The 23,720-nt window shown below is 41.4% G+C and overlaps 1 protein-coding gene across 1 annotated transcript in view; it reads left to right on the top strand.

Moving 5' to 3' along the window:
• The window catches only part of Rad54l2 (RAD54 like 2), a 95,365-nt gene that overhangs the window by 14,944 nt on the left and 56,701 nt on the right, over positions 1-23,720 (top strand). The gene's annotated exons all lie outside the window — the stretch shown is intronic.

A 23,720-nucleotide genomic window follows, 5' to 3' on the forward strand; every position in this document is an offset into this window, starting at 1 on the left:
GTGGGACCTTATCTCAAAAAATAAACACAAAACCCCCAAACAAACAAACACCAAAAACATACAGTCAACTTAATCATACACCAATTTTTAAATTTCATCCTCTATAAATCTTTTTTTTTTATTATTTGTATGGGTGTTTTGCTTGCATGTATGTCTGTGCGCCATGTGTATGCCTGGTGCCCCAGGAATACAGAAGGGGCAGTCAGATCCCCAAAGATAATTGCAGCCTTCCACATGGGTTCTGGGAATCAAACCTGGGTCCTCTACAAAAGCAACAAGTGCTCTTCTGAGCCATCTCCCTAGCCCTCTTCATACCCCCCACCCCCAGTCTCTCAGTCTCTCTCTCTCTCTCTCTCTCTCTCTCTCTCTTTCTTTTTGGTTTATCAAGACAGCCTTAGCTGTCCTGGAACTAGCTCTTGTAGACCAGGCTGGCCTTGAACTCACAAAAATTCACCTACCTCTGCCTCCCAAGTGCTGGGATTAATGGTGTGCACCACCACCATCCAGCTCACAATCCTTTTTGTGACATACTTTAGCTTGTATCTAATTTTCTTTTGGAACAATTCTTTAAATTAAAACAATATATTATTACAACATATCCTTCCTAAGAAATCATTAATTGGGGGCTGGAGAGATGATTCAGTGGTTAAGAGCACTGGCTGTTCTTTAGAGGAGCAGAGTTCAATTCCCAGCACCCACCTAACAGCTCACAAGTGTCTGAAACAACAGTTCAAGGGGATCTGACACCCTCACCAATGCACATAAAACAAAATTGAATGAATTATATCTCACCCAAAGCATCTCCTTTCTCCGAGACAGGGTTTCTCTGTAGCTTTGGTGTCTGTCCCGGAACTAGCTCTTGTAGACCAGGCTGGCCTCGAACTCCCAGAGATCCGCCTGCCTCTGCCTCCCGAATGCTGGGATTAAAGGCGTGCGCCACCACCGCCCGGCCTTTTTCAACTTCTTAATCATTTTTTTTTTCCTTTTGGTTTTTTGAGATAGGGTTTCTCAGTGTAACAACTCTGGCTGTCCTGGAACTCGATTTGTAGACCAGGTTGGCCTTGAGATTCCGCCTATTTCTGCCTCTCCAAGTGCTGGGATTAAAGGCAAGTGCCACCACTGCCTGGCCCTAGTACTGGTTTTAGAGGTTTACACTACCACTGCCTGGTTATTTTTTTTAATTTTATGTACATTGATGTTTTGCTTGCATATATGTCTGTATGATGGTACTAGGTCCCCTGGAACTGGGCTTAAAGACAGCTGTGAGCTGCTATGTGGGTGCTGGGAATTGAACCCTGTTCCTCTGGAAGAACATCCAGTGCTCTTAATATCTCTCTAGCCCCTTGTCTTTTATTTTTGTAAAATAATCTACAACTCATGCTGTAGACCAGACTTGCTTTAAACTCAGAGATTTGTCTCCCTCTGCCTCTTGAGTGCTGGGATTAGAGGCGTGCTCCACCCCTCTCCAGCTCTTACAACTGGAAATTTCTAAGCAAATGTCAGCTGTGCTTTGGAAACTTCTTAAGATAATATTTTTTTATAAGTTATATATCAGATAGTGCCCTTCAGTGATGAGGGCAAAGAATACTTTCTGTGTTTACTCAACCTCAGGAAGACTCTTGCATTTTCTTTTAAGATTTATTTATTATGTATACAGTGTTCTGCCCACATGTATTGCTGAATGCCAGAAGAGGGCACCAGGTCTCATTACAGACGGCTGTGGGCCACTGTGTGGTTGCTGGGAATTAAACTCAGAGCCTCTGGGAGAACCCAGTCAGTGCTTTTAATCTTTGAGTCATCTTTTCAGCCCTGACTGACTCCTTTGCATTTTCTGAAGCTTTCCTTTCTGTTTTATTAGTCCAGAGCCACTGCAAGTAACTTAGTGTGAGAGCCTTTAATGGCTGGCAACGAGGACTCTAGTCATATGACACAAAGTGTCTTCAGCAGGAGTGTCTAATAGGAGCTTTTATCAGACAGATGCCCACACAGTGGCATCATTCTGTTCTCTTATATCAGAAAGGGAGTACAAGTACAAAAGAGGAAGCAATAGAAAAGTTCTTAGGTAAGAGAAAGCATGGAATATAAGATTGGATAAGAAGCTTGGGACTTGAAGGCAGGAGAATCAGGAATTCAGGTTTATCTTCCATTGCCTATGAAGTTTTGGGCATCCTAGGCCACATGAAAACTCAGACAGGGCATGTAGATAAACATAACAATACCTAACAGGAACATATATAATACTATGCCCAAATATTGTGGACAGGAGGTTTCTGTGGGATCCTCATGGGGAGGCAAAGAAAAGGGGCTTATTAGAAAGGCTTAGTGTGGTCCAGCTAGTCCAATGATGACTGTAAACTAACAGCAGGTCCAAGAATCCAGTAGTTGTTCAGTCCATGAGGCTGATGTCTCAGCTGGTCTTTAGTATATAACACTGGAATCCCAAAGAAGTAGCTGTAATGTCAGTGAAGGAATGGACTTGCCAGCAAGATTGAGAACAAGCAGGCAGAGAGAGGGCACATTTCCTTCTTCTGGTACCTTTATATAGGCTGGCAGCAGAACGTGTGGCCTGGATTAAAAGTGGATTTTCCCACCTCAGAAGATGAGGATTAAAGTGGGTCTTTGAATGTCAAGTGATTTAATTAAAAAAAAAAATCTCTCACAGGTGTGTCTGGCTGCTTGGGCTTTAGTTCATTCCAGATGTAGTCAAGTTGACAACCGAATGGCCACTACATGTGGTGAGCATCTTCAAACTGAAAGAAGTCCTCACAGTAACTAATAGAAGATGGCCATGATAGCAGTCCTCCCCACCCCCATCCTTCTTCCTTTCCTTTAAAAAATTATTTTGGTCTTTTGAGATAAGGTTTTGCTTTACAAATCTAGGCTTGCCAGACTATCTTCCTTTCTCAGCCTCCTAGATGTTAGGACTATAGGCATGTGTCACCATCCCTGGCTTATTTCTGTGTCAGAGATGAGGAAATAAGCACAAAACAGTTTTTAGTTACTTGGGAGATGTCAGTATCTTAGTTCTGGCTGGTCAAACAAAATGCCATCAGTTAAACACATTTATTCTCAAACTCTGGAGGGTGCTTTTCCAGAGTGGGAATGCTGGGTCCCTGGTAACTGCTCTCACTCTGATGTTCAGGTGCTCCCTTCTTACTGTACCCTTGAGCAGTAGAAGAGAGATCATCCCTCCATGTTTCTTTTAAAGTACCACTTCGTTTCATGAAGGCTTGTACCTTTGTGATCCAGTTACCTCCCAAATGTTCCATCTCCATACACATTTAGATATTAAAGGTTCAATGTAAAAGTGTGGGAGTTGGGCCAGGTGGTGGTGGCGTACGCCTTTAATTCCAGCACTTGGGAGGCAGAGGCACCTCGGCGGATCTCTGTGAGTTCGAGGCCAGCCTGGTCTACAGAGTGAGTTCCAGGATAGGCTCCAAAGCTACAGAGAAACCCTGTCTCGAAAAACAAAACAAAAATACTTGCTACTCTTGCAGAGGACCTGGGTTTATTGTCCAGCACCTTTATCAGGTGGTCCACAATCTCCTGTAACTCCCAATTCCATGAGTATCTGATGCCCTCTGGTTTCTTTGGATGCCTGCATAGAGGGAGTACACTTAAATTCCTGTAGGCACCTATACTTATACATATAAAAATTTTTGAGGGTTGAAGGATACAAAAATAATAGATATAACATTCATTATTAGTAGTAATGGGATCTACGTTTTCAGTGAACCCCAGCCCTGCGTGCTGCCACTTCCAGCGACTCTCCCATCTGACGTGCTCATTTCTGTGGAGTTTGACCCTTTTGTGCGTGCTCAGCTTGCTGACGCCTTCCTTGTAAACACACTCTGGCCCCATTCTCTGCTTTGCTCTGTGACTTTCTGTGCAGACTCCATTTCTTCACTCTTCTTGGGTTAGCTCACTCCTGACTCTTCTTTTCACCATATACCACCCCTTATACAGTGAGAACACCCAAATCTCTGACCCTGGTCTATTTTTAGTTGCTTTTTTGTCATTTCAGTGTCAGCAATATTGTTACCAGATTGTTCAAGTTGGAAGCCAGGGTCACAGAAAAAGCTTAGGTTTTGGAGTTGGGAGTCTATCAGAATTACATTCTACTCTGCCCTATCTGTCTATGTTTGGGGCAAGTCACTTAACCTCTTTAAACCATAGATTCTTTTTCTGTGGAATGACAATAGTACTTCCATGCTGGCATTGTGAACAGTCAGTGGAAGAATGTATGATAAGGCTCTTGACATTTTGATGAGTACTTATGGAACTCTTGCTATGTTCCAGGAATGTAGATGCTGGAATTTAGTGATGAGCAAGACTCGTAAGGCCCCTTACCATTTAGATCTTCTGGTTTCATTTCCTATTAAGTGATAATGCTTTTTGCTCTTCTTGTTGCCATTATTGTAGTTCAAGGTCTCATCACTTAGTGCCCAGATGGCCACACAGCTTTCTGCCTAATTTCCCTGCTTTTGCACAGCCACCAGTTTTGTTTTTAATTGAAAATTCACGTGAAGCCACTTGCCTGTTTGAGATCCTTCTGTGATTTCAGAAGGAGAAAATCATAGGGAGGATTTTGTGTATACAGTTATGGGAGGATACTCTGAGCTTCAGAGCTCAGTGCATAGTGGTTGAACCTGCCAGAGACAGACAGGTGGAACTAAGTGCTGCACATTTGCCAGTCCTTGTTCAAGACAAAGCTCAGACTCCTTAGCAACTGCACAGGATATGTACAGTCGGAATCTTCTGCTGAGTGCTGGGATTACAGGATAAGCCTCCATGATGCCTGGCACTTTATTCTTTTTATCCCTGAAGAATGCAATATTTTCTGTAGATAATCTGCATTTTATTCCTCTATCCCATCAGTTGACAGAAGAACTGTAGTATTTTCTGTTACTGCTGTACTTACATAGCTTATGCTTTCATATCTGTATCAGCTGACTGGGCCATTCTTGGAAGGGCTCCAGTCACTCTGTGGCCAGGATCCACTCATCGGTATATTTTCTGTGTTAACCATTACTAGTTAATAATAGATGTATAATATTTATGTTCTTGAGTAATTTTATCTGCCATTCCAGAAAACTTTGTATTTCCAGCAATTTTCATATCTAAGTGATGGTTTCTATATGGAGTTTTCTCTTTTTCCTGTCACTGTGTAATTTAATTTTTCCCTGCTTTAAAGGTTGTCTCCAAGTCTGTCTCTTCCAGGAATGCTAACCAGTATCAAAACCTCAGATTCTGATGCTTCTTTCACTGAACTCTAGTGCAGATGGGATCTCTATCATTCATTTAAGCACTTAATAAATACAGCCTTGAATTGTTCCCTGAACCAGATTATCATTAAACCCATGGATACCAAGACTTCCTTTTTGTACCCCATAGTACAGAAGTGCCGGTAACTTTTTGGGTGGGGGAAGTAGGGATAGCTTTTCTATGTAGTTCTGGCTGGCTTGGACCTCCCATTGTAGACTAGGCTGGCTTTAGACTCTAAATGATCCACTTGTCTCTGCTTTTGAGAATAGAGGTTGTAGGCTTGAGCCACTATGTGCTCTGATTATATCACATTACATCTCACATTTCAGTTTACTTAGGTTTAGCATGTATTTGACCAAAGAAAAGAGAAGAGGAATGGACAGACAGAAATAATTTAAATATTGAGATTGTAGTCTTTGGTGGCCTTGCTACGTAGGCTGTGCTGGCCTTGAATTTACAGACATCTTCCTGCCTCTGCTTCTCAAGTGCTGAGATTAAAGGTATTGGCCACAATCCTGGCTATTTTTTTGAGACAGGGTCTAGTGTAGCTGAGGCTGGATGCCAATTCAATATATTCATAGCTTTGTCTGGCCTTAAGCTCTTGAATCTCTTGTCTGTACCTCCCAAGTGCTAAGATTATAGGTAAATATAATAAATTCTTGAGTACTGACTGGAAATTGTTTATGTGGCTAGTTCATGGTGTGATTGGTTATTATTCTATAGGAAAAAAATAAAAGAATAATTGAGGGCTATAGAGAATTACTGACTCACAGAGAAATATTGACCTACTAGAAATGATGAAGGGGAGAATCAGTAGGAACAGTTTACAGATTGGAGTGTTCATAAAATTACTGTATTGATCCAAGCAGCAAACAATACCAGTTTAATTTTTGAATACTAAATTCTTCTGGAATTACTTTCTCTTTATATATCTAGAGGAATGTTTATATAAAACTATAATTGTCTTAGGGTTTCTCTTGCTGTGAAGAGACATCATGACCACAGCAAACTCTTAGAGAGGAAAACATTTCATTGTGGTGATTCTCTTACAGTTCAGAGATTTAGTCCCTTATCATCATGGTGGGAAGCAAGGCAGCCTGCGGGCAGACACGATGCGATGCTAGAGAAGGAGCTGAGAGTTCTTACATCATGACTCCCAGGCAACAGGAAGTGGTCAGAGACATTGGGCGTGGCTTGATCATATATGAGACCTCAAAGCTCACCTCCACAGTGACACATTTCCTCCAACAAGGCCACCACTGCCCAACTGGATTTTTTTTAATATTAAAAAATTTATGTGTGTATGTGTGTTCCTGGTGCCCTTGGAGGCCAGAAGAGGCCTCTCTGGGACTGGAGTCACAGGTGTTGTGTGCTGTCATGTGGGAGCTGCGAGCCAAACCTGAGGCTCCTCAGTCAGTGCTCCTAACCATTGCACCATTTCTGCAACCCCTCTAAAATTTTTGTTTCTTGATTGTTGGCTTTTTTAGTAAAAGGAAAAAGAAGGTAATTTATTCTCTGTGGACACGGTGGAAAGAGAGACAAAGAGATCTAACCACCCCTGAAGTTGTTTTTGGAGATAGTGTCTCTCTCCTTAGCCCTGGGGTAGGGGCTCTGAACTCTTTATTTCTGCTAATGGTCATCCTGTCTCTCTCTATGCCCCTAGTGCTGGGATTGAAGACATCTAACAAAAGAATAAAGAAGATATTAACTTTTTTTTAGGTAAAACTACCAACCAGAGATAAAAATGATTTATTTTTGGATGCATTTCCTTCATATCTTTACTCCCTGTTCATATGTATTTTTTTATTTAAGTTGGATTTTAAGTATTAATTCTTATTTTCTGCTGATCCTCATATATGTTATATGTTAAAAATAGTCTTGAAAACCTTAAAGTTTGTACTATTGTATTTTGTATAGTCAGATATACTTTTCCTAAATAAGTCAAATGCCTTTTTGGTAGAGTGATCTGTTTTAGATATTGGTAGTTTTCTTTGTGTGCCTCACAAGGTTTGTCTTGCTTGCTCAGGTTAAAGTGAAGTACGAGTCACTGAATAACCATACCAAATTCTTTTTATTATTTAATTTTTTAAAAGCACGTGTGTGTGCACATGCATATGTGTATATGGACATAATACACATGACACAGATTCTTGGCTTCAGGGGATCAAACTCAGGGTGCCAGGTGGGTGAGTACCTTTACTGGCTGAGCCATTGTGATAGTTACTTTTAAATGTCAATTTGACAGAATCTTTATCAGATCACCTGGGAGAAGGATCTCTGGATGTGCTTATAGAAAATTAGCTTGGTTCTGTTAACTGAGGTGGCAAGGTATGCCAACTGTGGATGATGCCATGCTCAAGACAGAGGATCCAGACCGTGTAAGAGGGGAAAACAGGAAAAATGCATTCATGCATTCATTATTTTCTGCTTCCTGCCAGGGAAAGCAGTGTAGCCAGGAGCTTGGAGCCTGCTGCTAGGATTTCCAGCAATGATGGGCTGTACCCTAGAACTGGGAGCTAAAATCAGCCCATCCTCGCTTCAGTTGCTTTTGTCAGAGGAGTTTCCACAACATTGTGGAAAATAGCCAAGACAGCCGTTGCTGGCCCTGTTTTCTCACTTTAGGGCAGTTTCATGTAGCCCAGTTTTGGTTCTGTTACTATTCCTTAAATGATCTGCAATGAATGCTTTGTGAAGTATACACAGACGCTGTGTTCTTGAGAAACCAGCCTGAAAAGTAGCCAGCATCAACAGAATAATCTATTCAGTTGGAAAGTATTACTCTTTCACATAGATTAGCTTTCTAAATTTTGTCTCAACTGATGCTTTTCCCTAGGTCATATCTCTTCACTTTGCTCATCTATAATGAGGAATCTTGAGTCTTTTTTTTTTTTTTTTTGGTTTTTTGAGACAGGGTTTCTCTCAGTAAGAGCCCTGGAATCTTGGAATCTTGAGTCTTAATGCAAACAAAGCATTTATTCTTGCTGCTTATGTTAGCTTCCCTTGGCTTGACATAAAAACTATTTATGTTTTAGAAGTCTTAAATTTAATAACCTTGGTTACTTGCACTTGATTACTCTTTGCTTCCCATGGATTCAGAGCCAGTTGATATATTCCAGAACCCCACTTGATTTTCTTCTTGACTATGACAAGCCATACAATGTGATTATTGTATGATGTCTCTAATTTTTTTCATCCTACAGTGTTTTATTCAGTCTTTGTAGAATTGGCTTATCTAGTTTTATCTGAGAAGAATTCCTGTTTTCTGTTTTTGAGCCAATTTTTAAATGTAACTTTTGGGTAAAACTGTATTCTAGCTATTGTTCTAGATGAGCACCCTGAAACAAATTTTATTTGTTTAGTAATTAGACAGCACAGATCTTGGAATATGTTATACATATAATTGGAAATGGAATCAGGCTCTTCTTGACTTGAACATTGGCTATCATAAGATAGCCAACATACTGGTGTGTACTACAGGACTTCCAAATGAGCTGGTACTCAGCTTATAATGTTTTTGTTTTGATTTGTTTTTCAAGTCAGGGTTTTTCCTGGAACCTGCTCTGTAGACCAGGCTGTCCTTTAACTTGGAGATTTGCCTGCTTCAGCCTCCTGAGGGCTGGGACTAAAGGTGTGAACCCCCACTGATTATTGGGATTTAGGTGCAAGGCGTGGATTGCAGGAGATTGTGTCTTGCTTGTCCTTTTCCTGTTTGTACTTTTGCTGTTTTCAGGCTGTCATGGACAGTTGTGGTTCACCATGTCCTTCCACCGTGACGTTCTCAGCAGAGAGACCAGTTGACCTTGAACACCTGATTCTCTTGTCTCTACTCTGCCCTCAGACTCGGAGATTACAGTTCCATGCTATCAGACTGTCTATAATAATAACATGCCTATTTTTATGATGCCTATGTTTTATTTACTACAAAAATGGTAAAGTTCAGAAGCTAGGGAGGTAGTTCATGTGGCGAAGTGTTTACTCTGCAAGTATGAGGTTGTGAATTGAGTCCCTTGCACCCTTGTTGAAGAGTTGGGCCTGGTGGTATTTCTCTTGTAGTTGAAGTGATGGGGAGATGCAGCTAGGTGTGTCCTTTGGGCTCTCTGGTTAGCCAGCCTGACCTTTTCCTACCAAGCCATTTTGCTGGTCACTATCCCTGGGTTTCTGCTGTTAGCTGTCACTGTTGACTTAGCTGGACCTTTTGTTCAGCCTCGCTGTTATGTAACTGCGAGTTAGAGTAACTCCTCATTCTTGCATGCTGCGGAGAGCAGGAGTCACCCTGCCCTTCCCCAGCCCTCAGTCCCCTTCTAAGTTTTGGATAAACATTTTCAATTTGACTGCAGTGCTGGGACAACGTATACTTGAGAAGAGGTCACAAGAATGTTTGATGACTGTTTGCTGGCTGAGGACCAGAGATGGTACCTCATTAGCTTCTTGTTCTAAAGCAGGCCTGGAGTCTGTCTTTAGGATTTGGAAGTTGTATCTAGTGTTTCATTTATACTCTTGACTTAAAAAAATTACATTGTGTGTGTGGTTGTTTGTGGGTGCATGTGTGCCTAAGACCAGTTAGGAGTTGGCTCTTTCCTACTGTTTGGGTCTTGGGGGTCAAACTCAGGTCTTCAAACATGGTGGCAGGTGCCTTCACTCACTGAGCCATTTCTTTGGCCTTACTCTTGATTCTTAAACTTCATTGTCTTTTTTTTTTAAAGCATCTTTTTTTTTTTAAAAAAAAATAATTTTTTAACTTTATTTCATGTGCACTGGTATGGAGGTTTCTACCTGAAACTAGAGTTACAGATGGTAGTTAGCTGCCACATAGGTACTGGGAATTGAACCCAGGTCCTCTAGAAGAGCACCCAGTGCTCTTAAACATTGAGACACCTCTCCAGCTCCCTGAACATCTTTCTAAATCATCTCTCTCTCTCTCTCTCTCTCTCTCTGTGTGTGTGTGTGTGTGTGTGTGTGTATGTGTGTGTATGATCTTAAAGAGCTATAGTTACTGCTTTTGGGAAGGGAAGTTTTACTTTTTTTTCTTTTTTTTTTAATATTTATTTATTTATTATGTATACAATATTCTGTCTGTGTGTATGTCTGCAGGCCAGAAGAGGGCACCAGACCCCATTACAGATGGCTGTGAGCCACCATGTGGTTGCTGGGAATTGAACTCAGGACCTTTGGAAGAGCAGGCAGTGCTCTAACCACTGAGCCATCTCTCCAGCCCCTACTTTTTTCTTTTTTAATGTGCATTGATCTTTTGCCATAGGTGTCAGGTCTCCTGGAATTGGAGTTACAGATAGTTGTGAGCTGCCACGTGGATCATGGGAGCTGAAACCCAGTCCTCTGGAAGAGCAGTCAGTGTTCTTAACTACCCAGCCATCTCTCCAGCCCTTGGAGTGTTGTCATATATATGTTGCTAATTGTCGTAGGCTGGTATAGTGAACACTGATAAGTTTGGGATATAATTACAAGGTTTTAATTCAATTCACCCTGAAGCTTCAGGGTACTCTTTCTGTGTTGTTGCTGCTGTTTTACTTGACATAGTCTTTTTGTGTATCTTAGGCTGTCCATCCTCCTGTTTCAGTCATCCCCATGCTAGAATTGTAGGCATGTGCCTTTACTCTCAACCAGATGTTACTGTGGTAGTCTAGGAGTTGAATCTAGGGCTTCAAAGGGCACACACTGTATCGAGGAACTACAACTTTTTTTTTTTTTTTAAAGATAGGGTCTTGCTATGTAGTCTAGGCTAAACTTAAATTTGATTCTACTGCCTTAGCCTCCTAAGTGCTCAGATTGCAGCTTTGTGCCACCATGCCCTGCTAGATGGCCTTTTAAACCGTATGAGGATGGATGTGTATCCTTGGGTACCAGGCACCAGATGAGAGTGTAAGCATATTTGGGCAGGTGTTTAGTCTAAGAGAGAAGAGAGTCAATTGTAAGTCCCCTAGTGAAGCAATAGTATTGTCTTTCATTTTTCTGTTAAGGATATGATTTTATATTATGTGATATTTTATATTAGATGTGATATTTATTATAATGTTGTTGGCTGCTTTACTGGCCCCAATGACATTTTTGTTGATTCCTTCTGCTTTGGAGACGCAGATTCTTTGCTTCTTGTTCTACAAGCAAGTAACTGTACCTATCTCCTAGTGCCCGACACAATCTTTAAACAAAAAGAACTTAGGCTTGAACTGAATAAATTGCTAGCCTTTTTTTCTTTCCTTTTCATCATTCTTTTTCCAAAATAACTGTCAGCCACTTGGCCTTCGTCCTTCCTTTTTCTTTTGGTGTGTATGTGTTGCATGGGTTCATGTGTGTTAATGTATGTGGGGTCGTCAGTGCATGTGATGGAGATAGACATTGGGTGTCTCACTCAATCAGCTTCTTTTTCATCTTAGATATTGACATAGTTTCTCAATGAAACTGGAGCCTGACCATTTGGCTAGATTGGCTGCCAAGCAATCTTTAGAGATTGTCTTGTCTCCACTTCCCCAGTACTGGGATTACAGGTGCGTACTGCTGCACCTGGCTTTTTATGAGGGTGCTAGGGGTCAGACTGCAGTCTCTGGCGCTTGTGTGACAGACAAGTACAGTACTGACTGATCCCATGCTATCCCCCTTTTTAATACAACGTATTTTGATCATATTCATGCCCCATGCCCTCTCTTCTCCCTTCCCTATTCCAGCTGCCCCTCTCCCCTGCTCGTATTTCATGATTTTTTGTTTTCTTTGGATTTTGTGATTTGGTGGGTTTAGGATTGCTTACATGAGCATTGGTTGAGGTTATTTGCTGGAGCATGGGCACCTCACCAGTGGTTAGACCACTGAAGAAAATGATCCCTCCTTCCCAAAAACCATTAACTGCCTGCCAGTAGCTTCCCAGGGAGGGTGGGGCCTCCTGATCTCCTTTCTTATTTGTGATGGAGTGTTGACAGGCTCTCATCTTGTGCAGGTGGCCACAGTTGCTGTGGGTTCCTGAGTGCGATGGTCAGGGCATTTCCAGAAGCCAGCATTGCACAGCTCTCCTCTCCAGCTCACCTATTTCTGTTTCTTCTTCTGTGTCCCCTGAGCCTTGGAGAGGGTGACAGATAATGTTTTTAGAGCTGAGCATTCAAGATTCACCTTTTCAGTGTTGGCCAGGTGTTGGCCTCTGCATTGCCTGATGCCTACTGCAAAGCCTGAGAGCAGCACTTTTTTATGGCTATAAATATAAATATTTAGAAGCAGTTTGGCAACTTGTCTGTTTAGCAAAACAACAGTAGTAGATTATCACCCGTACAGCTTCCCTAGCCATGTTCTTTTTGTTTTGTTTTTTTTCAGGGAAGTGACTCAATCATTAAATTTTTTTTTGTCAAGTTTACTACAGTTAGTACCAAGATTTTTAGTTTTTAATTTTTTGAGGCAGGCTTTCATGTAGCATAGGCTGGCCTTGAATTCTCTGTTGCTGAAGATGACCTGCAGGTGTGTGCTACTGTCCCCCGTTTTATGTGGTGCTAAGATTAAACCCTTGTGTGTGCTAAGCCAGCATTTTGCCAACTTAGCTACATTTCTAGCCCCAGCTACCAGATACCCTTTTCTTCAAAATATTTTCTAAGCCAGGCAGTGGTCCCAGCTCTTGGGAGGCAGAGGCACGGAAATTTCTGTGAGTTCAAGGTCAGCCTGGTCTACAGAGCTAGTTCTAGGGCAGCTAGGGCTATTACCCAGAGAAACTCTGTCTTGAAAAACCAATATGTGTATGAAATATTTTATTTCAGCTTTTGTTCTTTGTTCGTACAACTGTCTTTTGTGAACTGTTTTGAACTTTATTCTTCTCATTTGACCCAGTTACATTTGACTTTCTCTATGTTCTCTACCCAAAGAGAGATGGAATTCACATGACTTGCTTTGTGATTACATACAAAAGATGATTTTTTGATAAATTTCCCTGTAAATTTCTGTCCCGCCCAGTCCTGCAGCTGTTCAGTCTCAAATAAACACACAGAGGCTTATATTAATTATAAACTGGTTGGCCTATTGCTCAGGCTTGTTACTAACTAGCTCTTACAACTTAAATTAACCCATAATTCTTATCTGTGTTTAGCCACATGTCTTGGTACCTTTTCTCAGTAAGGCATTCTCATTTTGCTTCCTGTGCCTCTGGCTAGTGACTGTGTCTCTGCCTTTCCTCCTCTCAGATTTCTCCTTTACCCTGCCTATATTTCCTGCCTGGCTACTGACCAGTTGGCGTTTTATTAAGCCAATACGAGTGACAAATCTTTACAGTGTACAAGAGCATTATCCCACAGCATTCCCCGCACTGCATCTCTCTCTGAGACAGGGTCTTCTTGTGTAGCTCTTACTATCCTGGAGCTATTTAGACCAGGCTGGCCTCGAGCCACAAAGATCTACCTGCCTCTGCCTCCTGAGTGCTGAGATTAAAGGTGTTTGTCCCAACACCTGGCAATGAATGACTCTTTAAAAGAAACGTATTTTTTTTTAAAGGATCACATTATTTATTTATTTAGTATGTGCATACCCAAGTGTGTGTGCCTGTTAGTGAAGGTTGGAAGACAACTTGTGGGAGTTAGTTATCTCTTTTGGCAATGTGAATCCCAAGCATCAAAGTCAGGCTGTTGGGCTTAGTCTTTTATTCACTGAGCTATCTCACTAGACCTGTGGCCTGTCTCCAAACTGAGTCTGCAGCTCCTTTTACTTCTGAAATTTACAGAGTATGTTTTGTTCATCCTGCAGTACTTTCCCGCAGCCTTCTTCCTTCTTTGTTATGTTAACATTAGGCAAAGTCATTTTCTTTCAAACATTTTATAGATAGTCTCTCACTGCTTTCTTCAGTATTTGTGTCTATTATTAGAACAGAGATAGGCTTACAGGACAGGTGTATGTAATTTTGGTTGTATGTTGCTGGGGTAGGCATTAAGAAGGGAGAAGAGAGAGAACAGGTTAATGGATGTAGGAGAGCATGGATTAGAATAAACTTTGGCCATAAAATAATAGTGGAATTTTGTAATCTAGGTAAATTATGTAAGTCTCCTTAGAAGACTACTTAGATCTGGGTCACATCTATACAGAGAAGAGAGGAAGCTGATAAATCCAATTTCTGTCTGCTTGTGGGAAGCCATTTGTTTATGTTGATGATCCTGCCTAGAGCCTTTCGGAGACAGCCCAAGTGAGACTTTTGTCTAATTCCTGCTGGGCTCAGGGGAAGAGAAATAGACCCATCTCTTAGCCAGAGGATAGCCTGTTTATGTTTGGGGACACTGGGAGACTTAACCTTTTTAACCCCCAAGTCATGAAAGTCTGACTCTTTATTTATAGGTTGTAGGGATGGAACTCAGGTGTTAAGACTTGTAAAACAATTGCTTTTACTTACTGAGCCATCTCAAAAGCCTCCATATTGATATTTTATAACTATTTCTTCTAGGTCCAGTATCTAACCCTAGATTCCATACTGTACTTGTTTCCTCTAATTTGAAATAGTTCTTGAGGGAGTCTTTGCCAACATGGTGATGTGTTTGCAGTTAGTCCCTGGACTCTTGTCTTTCAATAATGCATTCCGATCTTGACTTTGTCTTGACATACAAGTCCCTTTCCTTTGGGAGGAAAGGGTTTATGTCTGAATAGAATTTACTCCTTTAATCCCAGCACTTAGGAGTCTGGAGGCTGAAGCAAGAGGATTGCTGTGAATTTAAGGATAGAATGGGGTACATAGTGAATTGTAGGCTATGCTGGACTACAGAGTGATACCCTGCCTTAAAACAAATTTGAAGAAAAAAATGTGGTAGATAACTAAGAAGACAAAAGTTAAGCAGTATAAAACAGTTTAGCTGGAATCGTGACACGTGTCTGTATTCCCAGCTTTTAGGAAGTAGGGGCAAGAGAATCAGTAATTTAAGGCCATCCTCAGCTATATAGTAATCCCGAGATTAGCCTGGAGTACTTGAAACTGTATCACAATATAAAAAATATTAACAGAAACAACTTGTATACTATGTAGATGTAGTGATTATTAAAAATAATTATTCTGGGCAGGGAGGTGGGGATTGTATGGTGACACCTGTCTTTAATCCCAGCACTTGGAAGGCAGACCAAGTGATCTGAATTCAAAGCCAGCCTGGTCTATAAAGTAAGTTTCAGGAGCTCCAGGGCAGCACAGTGAGACTGTTTAAAGAAATTATAAAGCTGGAAGGTAGTGACACACGCCTTTAATCCTTCTGGCTTCTTTTGTAACCAGGCCTTCAAGTAGTGCTCATACGTACATCCAGACTCACATATATCCATACAATAATTTTTAATTAATGTTTTATGTGATTAGCATCAATCAGAAATCAATGATTTTCATTTGTTACTAAAGGATTTGTATAGACTCCCTATTGACAGTCATTTTTAGATTTATTTTATTTTATGGGTGTAGTTGGTAATTTTTTCTTAACTCTTTGTTCTTTGGGGGGTCCGCCACCCAGCTCCCAAATAAATCACACGGAGGCTTATTTTTTCTTATAAATGCCTGGCCTTAGCTTGCCTTTTTTCTAGCCAGCTTTTTTTTTTATTTAAATTATCATCTTTCTTTTGCCTCTGGCTTTTTTTCTTTTCTTACTTCTGTATCTTACTTTCACTCTGACTCTGTGACTGGCTGGGCGGCTGGGCGGCTGGTCCCTAGTGTCCTGATTTTCTTGCTCCTTGATCTCTCTTGGTTTCCCAGTCCCCCTTTTTCTCCTTCTATTTAGTCTCTTTGCCTGTCAGCCCCTCCTATCCTTTTTCCTGCCTTGCTATTGGCCATTTAGCTCTTTATTAGACCAATCAGGTGGTTTAGACAGGCACAGTAGCACAGCTTCACAGAGTTAAACAAATGCAACATAAAAGAATGCAGCACATCTTTGCACCATTACACAAATATTCTACAGCATAAACAAATGTAACACATCATAAATTAATATTCCACAACATATGGGAATTATTACCTGGCCTGTGTGTATCTATGTGCACCATATGCATGTAGGATGCCCATGAAAGCCAAAAGATAGCGTTAGACCTCCTGAAACTGGAGTCACAGGGGGTTGAGGAGGTTTTAAAGACGGAGACTTCCTCCACAACTTAGGCTGGCTTCAAACTCATGTGTATTCTAAGCCATCTTCCTGTGTCAGCCTGCCAAGAGCAGAGGTTATGAGTGTGAGATCTATGCCTGGCTGACCTGGTGTTTTAATGTGTATATACGTATTAAGATTTTGTTTTGAGACAGTGTCTCACTATGTAGCCATGGCTGTTCTGAAACTCACTCTGTAGACCAGGCTGGCTTCAACTCATGAAGATCTCTGTCTCTGCCTCCAGAGTGCTAGAACTCAAGGTGTGTGTCACCACACCCCCAGTGTGAGAAAATTTCAGTCTGGGTTTATATCATCTTCTCACACACACCTCCCCATGCTCGTGCACTCACATTTTCCCTGTGGCCACGATTCTGTGGAGAACAAAATGCGTCTTCAATTGGTTATCCTTGCGGCTTTCCAGAGTTTTATGCTGCTGTTCATTCAAAAATATTTCCAACCCATAAATAACAGTTTAAGTGAAAAGTTACTTTTCAGAAACCAAACAAACAAAAAATTAGAGTATAATCATTTTTTTTTGTTTGTTTTTTTTTTTTTTTTTGTTTTTCAAGACAGGGTTTCTCTGTGGTTTTGGAGCCTGTCCTGGAACTAGCTCTTGTAGACCAGGCTGGTCTCGAACTCACAGAGATCCGCCTGCCTCTGCCTCCCGAGTGCTGGGATTAAAGGCGTGCGCCACCACCACCCGGCAGTATAATCATTCTATACATTTGAAAGTGCCTGGCTAAATAGAGACCACTGAATTCCTAGTTCTTCTGTGTCTAATGCTTTGTTGTTGACATTTGACCTCGGTGAAGTCTAGGCTCCATAGAAACAAACTTGGAGAGGGAGGAGTTTTTTAATAGACTTCTCACATCATTATGTGTATTTTTTTGATACTTTGCCACAATTCTGACAAGTAGTGGTTTCTTTTTTTTATTGATTTTTATTGAGCTCTACATTTTTCTCTGCTCCCCTCCTTGCTTCTCCCCTCCCCCTTCAGTCCTCCCCCAAGGTCCCCAAGATCCCCAAGCTCCCAATTTACTCAGGAGATCTTGTCTTTTTCTACTTCCCATGTAGATTAGATCTATGTAAGTCTCTTAGTGTCCTCATTGTTATCTAAGTTCTCTGGGATTGTGGTTTGTAGGCTGGTTTTCTTTGCTTTATGTTTAAAAACCACCTAGGAGTGAGAACATATGATAATTGTCTTTCTGTGCCTGGGTTACCTCACTCAAAATAATGTTTTCTAGCTCTATCCATTTTCCAGCAAAATTCAAGATGTCATTATTTCTGCTGTGTAGTACTCCATTTTGCAAATATACCACATTTTCCTTATCCATTCTTCAGTTGAGGGGCTTTTAGGTTATTTCCAGGTTCTGGCTATGACAAACAAAGCTGCTATGAACATAGTTAAGTTCATGTCCTTGTGGCACGATTGAGCATCCTTTGGATATATACCCAAAAGTGGTATTACTGGGTCTTGAGGAAGGTTGTTTCCTAATTTTCTGAGAAATCGCCACACTGACATCCAAAGGGGCTGTACAAGTAGTGGTTTCTTAAAAAATAACTACAACATGGTTTTTTCCTAGTTCTATCCATTTGCCTGCAAATTTCAAGATGTTGTTTTTTACTACTGAGTATACTCCATCGTGTAAATGTACCACATTTTCTTTATCTGTTTTTTTGATTGAGGGGCTTCTCGGTTGTTTCCAAGTTATGGCTATTACAAATAATGCTGCTATGAACATAGTTGAGCACATGTCCTTGTGGTATGACTGAGCATCCTTTGGGTTATTGCCCAAGAGTGGTATTGCTGAATCTTGGGGTAGAGTGATTCCCAATTTTCAGAGAAACCACCATACTTGTTTTTGGGATTTCTGTCCTGCCTGGTTCCCACAGTCGTTAGGTCCCAAAGAAATCACACAGAGGTCTACATTAACTATAAACTGATTGGCCCATTAGCTCAGGCTTTGTATTAACTCTTATAATGTATATTAGCCCATTGTTCTTGTCTGTGTTAGCCACATGGCTCAGTACCTTTTTCAGTGAGGCAGTTACATCTTGCTTCTTCTGTGGCCAGGTCAGGACTGCAGAATCTGCTTCCTTCTTCCCAGAAGTTCTCATTGACCCGCCTATACTTCCTGCCTGGCTACTGACCAATCAACGTTTTATTAAAATATAATTGACAGAATACAGACCATTGTCCCACACCAATACTAATTTCCACGGCAGGTATATAAGTTTACAGTCCCACCACTACCTCTCCAGCATAAGTTGTCATAAGTGTTTTTGATCTTATCCATTCTGACAGGTGTAAGATGGTATCTCAGAGTTGTTTTGATTTGCATTTCCCTGATGACTAAGGATGTTGAGCAGTTCCTTAGGTGCCTTTCAGCCATTTGAGCTTCCTCTGTTGAGAATTCTGTTTAGATGTGTACTCCATTTTAAAATTGGATTGATATTTTGATATCTAGTTTTTTGTGTTCTTTGTATATTTTGGAGATCAACCCTCTGTCCAATGTGGGGTTGGTAAAGATCTTTTCCCATTCTTTAGGCTGCCGTTTTGTCTTATTGACCGTGTCCTTTGCCTTACAAAAGCTTCTCAGTTTTAGGAGGTTCCATTTATTAATTGTTCCTCTCAGTGTCTGTGCTACTGGTGTTCTATTCAGGAAGTGGTCTCCAGTGCCAATGTGTTCAAGGTTACTTCCCACTTTCTCTTCTATGAGGTTAGTGTGGCTGGATTTATGTTGAGGTCTTTGATTCATTTAGACTTGTGTTTTGTGCATGGGGATAGATGTGGATCTATTATGTACTCACTCAGAAGTGAGTATTAGACATAAAACATAGGATAACCGGCCTCCAGTCCACAACCCCAGAGAAGACAAGAAACAAAGAGAACCCTAAGAGGGACATACATGGATCCCCTGCCCCCTGGAAGGGAAAATAGACAAGATCTCCTTAATAAAATGGCAGCGTGGGGGGAGGGGACTTGCAGGGGAGTAGAGAGGGCTCCAGAAAAGGGGAGGTGGGAAGGAGAACATGAGGTATAGGAAGGTTCAATTGGGTGAATGAAAGAGAGGGGAAACAATGAAAGATACCTTGAAAGAGGGAACCATTATGGGGTTAGCAAGAAACCAGGCACTAGGGAATCCACAAGGATGACCCCAGCTCAGAATCTAAGCAGTAGTGAAGAGGGCACCTAAACTACCCTTCCCCTGTAATCAGAGTGACCACTGCCTTAATTATCATCAAAGAACCTTCATCCAGTAAAGGATGGAAACAGATGCAGAGATCCACAGCAAAGCACTGGGCTGAACTCCTGGAGTCCAGTCATAGAGAGGGAGGAGCGATATTATGAGCAAAGGGACCAAGACCGTGATGGGGAAACCCACAGAAACAGCTTACAAGCAAGTGGGAGCTCACTGACTCCGGACTGACAGTGGGAGAACCTGCATAAGCCTGAACTAGGCCCACTGAATGTGTGTGACAGTTTGTGGAGCCCCTGTCAGTAGAACCAGTATTTATCCCTAGTGCATGAACTGGCTCTTTGGAGCCCATTCCCTATGAAGGGATACCTTGCTCAGTCTAGATACAGGGGTGAGGGCCTTGATCCTGCTTCAAGTGAGACAGACTTTGTTGACTCCCCATAGGAGGCCTCACCCTCTCTGAGGTGTGGATGGGGAGTGGGGTGGGGAAAAGGTAGGGGAGGCAGGAGGATGGGAGGGAGAGGGAACTGGGGTTGAAATGTAAAATAAAGTTGTTTGGAAAAAAAAAGTTAGCTACAGTATGGAATTTGAAGGGGTCAAGGAATTTTTTGTATTCTATCATGTAAAAATCCACTGGTGTGTTTTACACTTTGAATGACTTTATAAACTATGTGATTTTGACCTTGTGGCTGACTCAAAGGAGACTCAAAAGCCTCTTAGCCACCCTTTAGGAACTGCTGTTTTGAATTAGGAAAAGATCTTGAAAACTGACTTAGGTCCATCTCTTTCCTGGGTTGGAATAAGAAGGATGGTTAAAACCAAAGGAGAACTGACCTCCGTGATGTCATGCAGCGACTTACCTGCAGAGCTGTGGCTACTGGAGTGCAGAATTCTTGACTGATGTGTTTCTGCTGCGGGTGGTGCCAATTCCTCAGGTCCTGTTTCACTGCAGGGCCTTTAGAGAGTTAGCTGTCTGCCACGGCTCCACTGCTGGGAGTCTTGAATGAGGTTATTTGCTCTTCTTTCTTATGTTGTCTTAAGTCCCAAATTGCCCAAAAGTCTCATTCTGTATCTAAGTAAAATATGTCAGGTGTATCAGTTGAGTTTTGTTGCTGCCTTGATTGTATCTTAGTGTACTCTTAAGTAACTGACGTTCTCTCAAAAGGCATTTAAGCTTAGTCGGAGTTTGAAGTCCACATTTGGAGTGATCAGTGTCATTATTCTGTATGGAAAGGTTTTGAAGTAACTTCAGTGATCTCTAGTGGATTTCCAGCCGATTGGACAGCTTACATGTACTAAACTCTTTGAATTATATAAATTCTTTGACTAACGGGTTTTCAGAGGGTATTTATTGCTCAATCTATAAACTGAATGTTTTCATGCTCCCTTGTGAGTTATTAAATTCAGGATTATATTTATATTTTGTGTGTATATGTATTGTATGTATGTGTATGTAGTATTTATATTTTTAATGAAGCCATATGCACTTGTTATGGAATTGCTATAAGGTCATTTGCGAAAATTTAATTATTTAAAAATCTCCAGAGTTAATAAGGTCATGCAGTGAAAAGGATGCGCCTTCTAACTCAGGATTTTGTTGTGTATCCTAGCTGGTTTTGAATTAGCAATTCTTCTGTCTCTTCTTCCTAAATTCTGGTATTACTCCTGTCTAGTAGAAGGATTTCTTTCCCTTAAAGACAGGATCATGCCGGGCGGTGGTGGCGCACACCTTTAATCCCAGCACTGGGAGGCAGAGGCAGCAGATCTCTGGGAGTTCGAGGCCAGCCTGGTCTACAAGAGCTAGTTCCAGGACAGGCACCAAAAAGCTACGGAGAAACCCTGTCTCAAAAAAAAAAAAAAAAAAACATTAAAGATGTGAGCCAACATAGCCCCACAGTTGATATGGTTCTAAAGAGCTAGGAATAATGTTTATCGTGTTATCACTAATATAAATTTAGTGGGCTATGGAAGAATGGATAAAAGAAAAACTTGGTATTCTTTGAGAATTCAGTCACTTTTTATTCCTCTATCCATCTGATGGTCTGAGTACCATTTTTAATTTTTAAAGAGCCATACATAATAATTGTACATACTTATGGGCAATGTGATAATTTGATGTATTTTATAATATGTGATGATCAAATATGGGAGTTAGCGTTTCTCATTCTTTAAAAATTATCTCTTTTGTATTGGGAACCTTTGAAATCCCTTTACTTACTTACTTACTTTTTTTTTTAAATAAAACCTATGCTGAATTGTGAACTTTAATTAGCCTACTGAACTGTGATACTTGTTATCCATCTTTCCTCTCTGCTCCTCCACCTTGGCTCTGTTTTAAAGTGTCCTCTGTTCTTTTGCTGTTGCTGTTCTGTTGCTGGTGATGACGAGGATAATGACAGTGGTGACACAGGGTCTTGACACATAACTTTTACTTTTCTGGAACTTGCTATGTAGATCAGCTGGACTCAAATTTGCAGTGATCCCCCTGTCTCTGCCAGGATTGCAGTTATATGCCACCATGGCTGGCAGTCTCCCGTTTGAAAATGATCTAAGTAGGGTCTGGATTGGTGTCTCATGTCTAAGAGCGTTTGTCGTAGTAGAATATTGTTTCTGTCAGGACCTTGAGGGCTGAGGTTGTGGTGTTTTGTTTTTGTTTTTGTATTTAGACAGTCACTCTATTCTAGGCTTTCCTGGAACTTGCCTAGGTCCATCTGCCTTTGCATGAGTGCTGGGATAAAAGGCATGCACTAACACACCCAGCCTTTTCTTTTTCTTTTAAACTGAGGTTTTGAAGCAGGTTTGTTAACTGAGGATGTGTAGAAGCCTATTCCTTGTTACTGTGATTGTTACTCTAGTGTATAAATCTTACTTCCTAGAATAACAGGCATCTGGGTACCTAAAGATGCTTACTAATTAGAAATTTTCTCTAAAGCCAGTTGTGGTGGTTCATCCTTATAATCCTTGGATTTGGGAAGTGAAGAGGTGAGGATCTGGAGTTCAAGGATAGCTTTGGCTACATAGCTAGTTGAAGGCCAGCCTGAGCTACCAGAGACCCCAATTCAAAAAAGCCACTAGCCACCCTAAACAAAAAAGGAAGAGAAGCCGGGCAGTAGTGGAGCACGCCTTTAATCCCAGCATTCCGGAGGCAGAGGTAGGTGGATATCTGTGAGTTTGAAGCCATCCTGTTCCAGGACAGCCAGGACTACAAAGAGAAACCCTGTCTCCAAAAACAAAAAAACAAAGCGAAATGAAAACATGAGGAGGAGGAGGAGGAGGAAGAGGAGGAAAGAGATATCCTTTATAATTAAAGACTAAGTTATGGGAGACTGGTACGGGCTGGAGAGGGAAGTGGAGAAGAGAGGAATAGGTCTGCTGTATGTATATGATATAGCAGACTGACAGTGAGGCAGGGAGTGTGGACAGATGAATGCCCACAATATAGATGGTTCCCATAGACCCATTTGCATGCCCGCCTGGAGGTTTACTGTGCGTCATGAGGTAGCCTGTGTGAACCCTTCAGTGGAGGCTCACAGTGTTTAGTATGGCTAATGGAATTCAGAAGAGAAGTGTGATTCCAAAAGTTGAGGGCACTTTGCAAAGCTTTTGAAAGATGTGGTTGAAACTAGGCCAATACGTAGAGAAGAGCCTAAGAGCGGGCACGGCCCCTGAGACCTTACACATGAGGCTTCCTACAAGCTTGGGTAAAGCGACAGTATAAACAGTCAACTTCTCACTAGGTCCAGATCTTGATTCAGTTGGAGAGTCAAATGTCTTTCGTGTGGTGTTGCATGGCTGTGTCCTGCCCTATTCCACACAGGGCCTTTTCCTTATCCTCTAAGAATACCCAGTTCCTTTGATTCCGGGTTTGGCCTCTGATGCTCACTCTGCCTGAAATACACTCTTCCAGGTGTCTGCATGGCTTCTGTGAATCCTTTAGTCTCTGCTTAGTGACAACTCCCTTGACACCCGGTGTAAAGTAACAATTCCTTCTGGCACACCCCTGCTCTGCACACTCCCTATATTCTTTTTCCTCCTGCTGTGCCTAGAGTAGTGCCTGGGATTAGAAATAAATACACATGTATGTGTAGATATGCAGGTGTAAGACAGGAGACGGTTTTCGGGAAACTGAAAGGGGTAAAAGGAAGGAGTGATCAAGGGAATTCTAAGACATTCAGTTTTTATTTTG

This window comes from Microtus oregoni, unplaced genomic scaffold, assembly GCF_018167655.1.
Source record: "Microtus oregoni isolate MIOR12 unplaced genomic scaffold, Mior012 000028F_ref0000031, whole genome shotgun sequence".
NCBI classification, from domain to species: Eukaryota; Metazoa; Chordata; class Mammalia; order Rodentia; family Cricetidae; genus Microtus; species Microtus oregoni.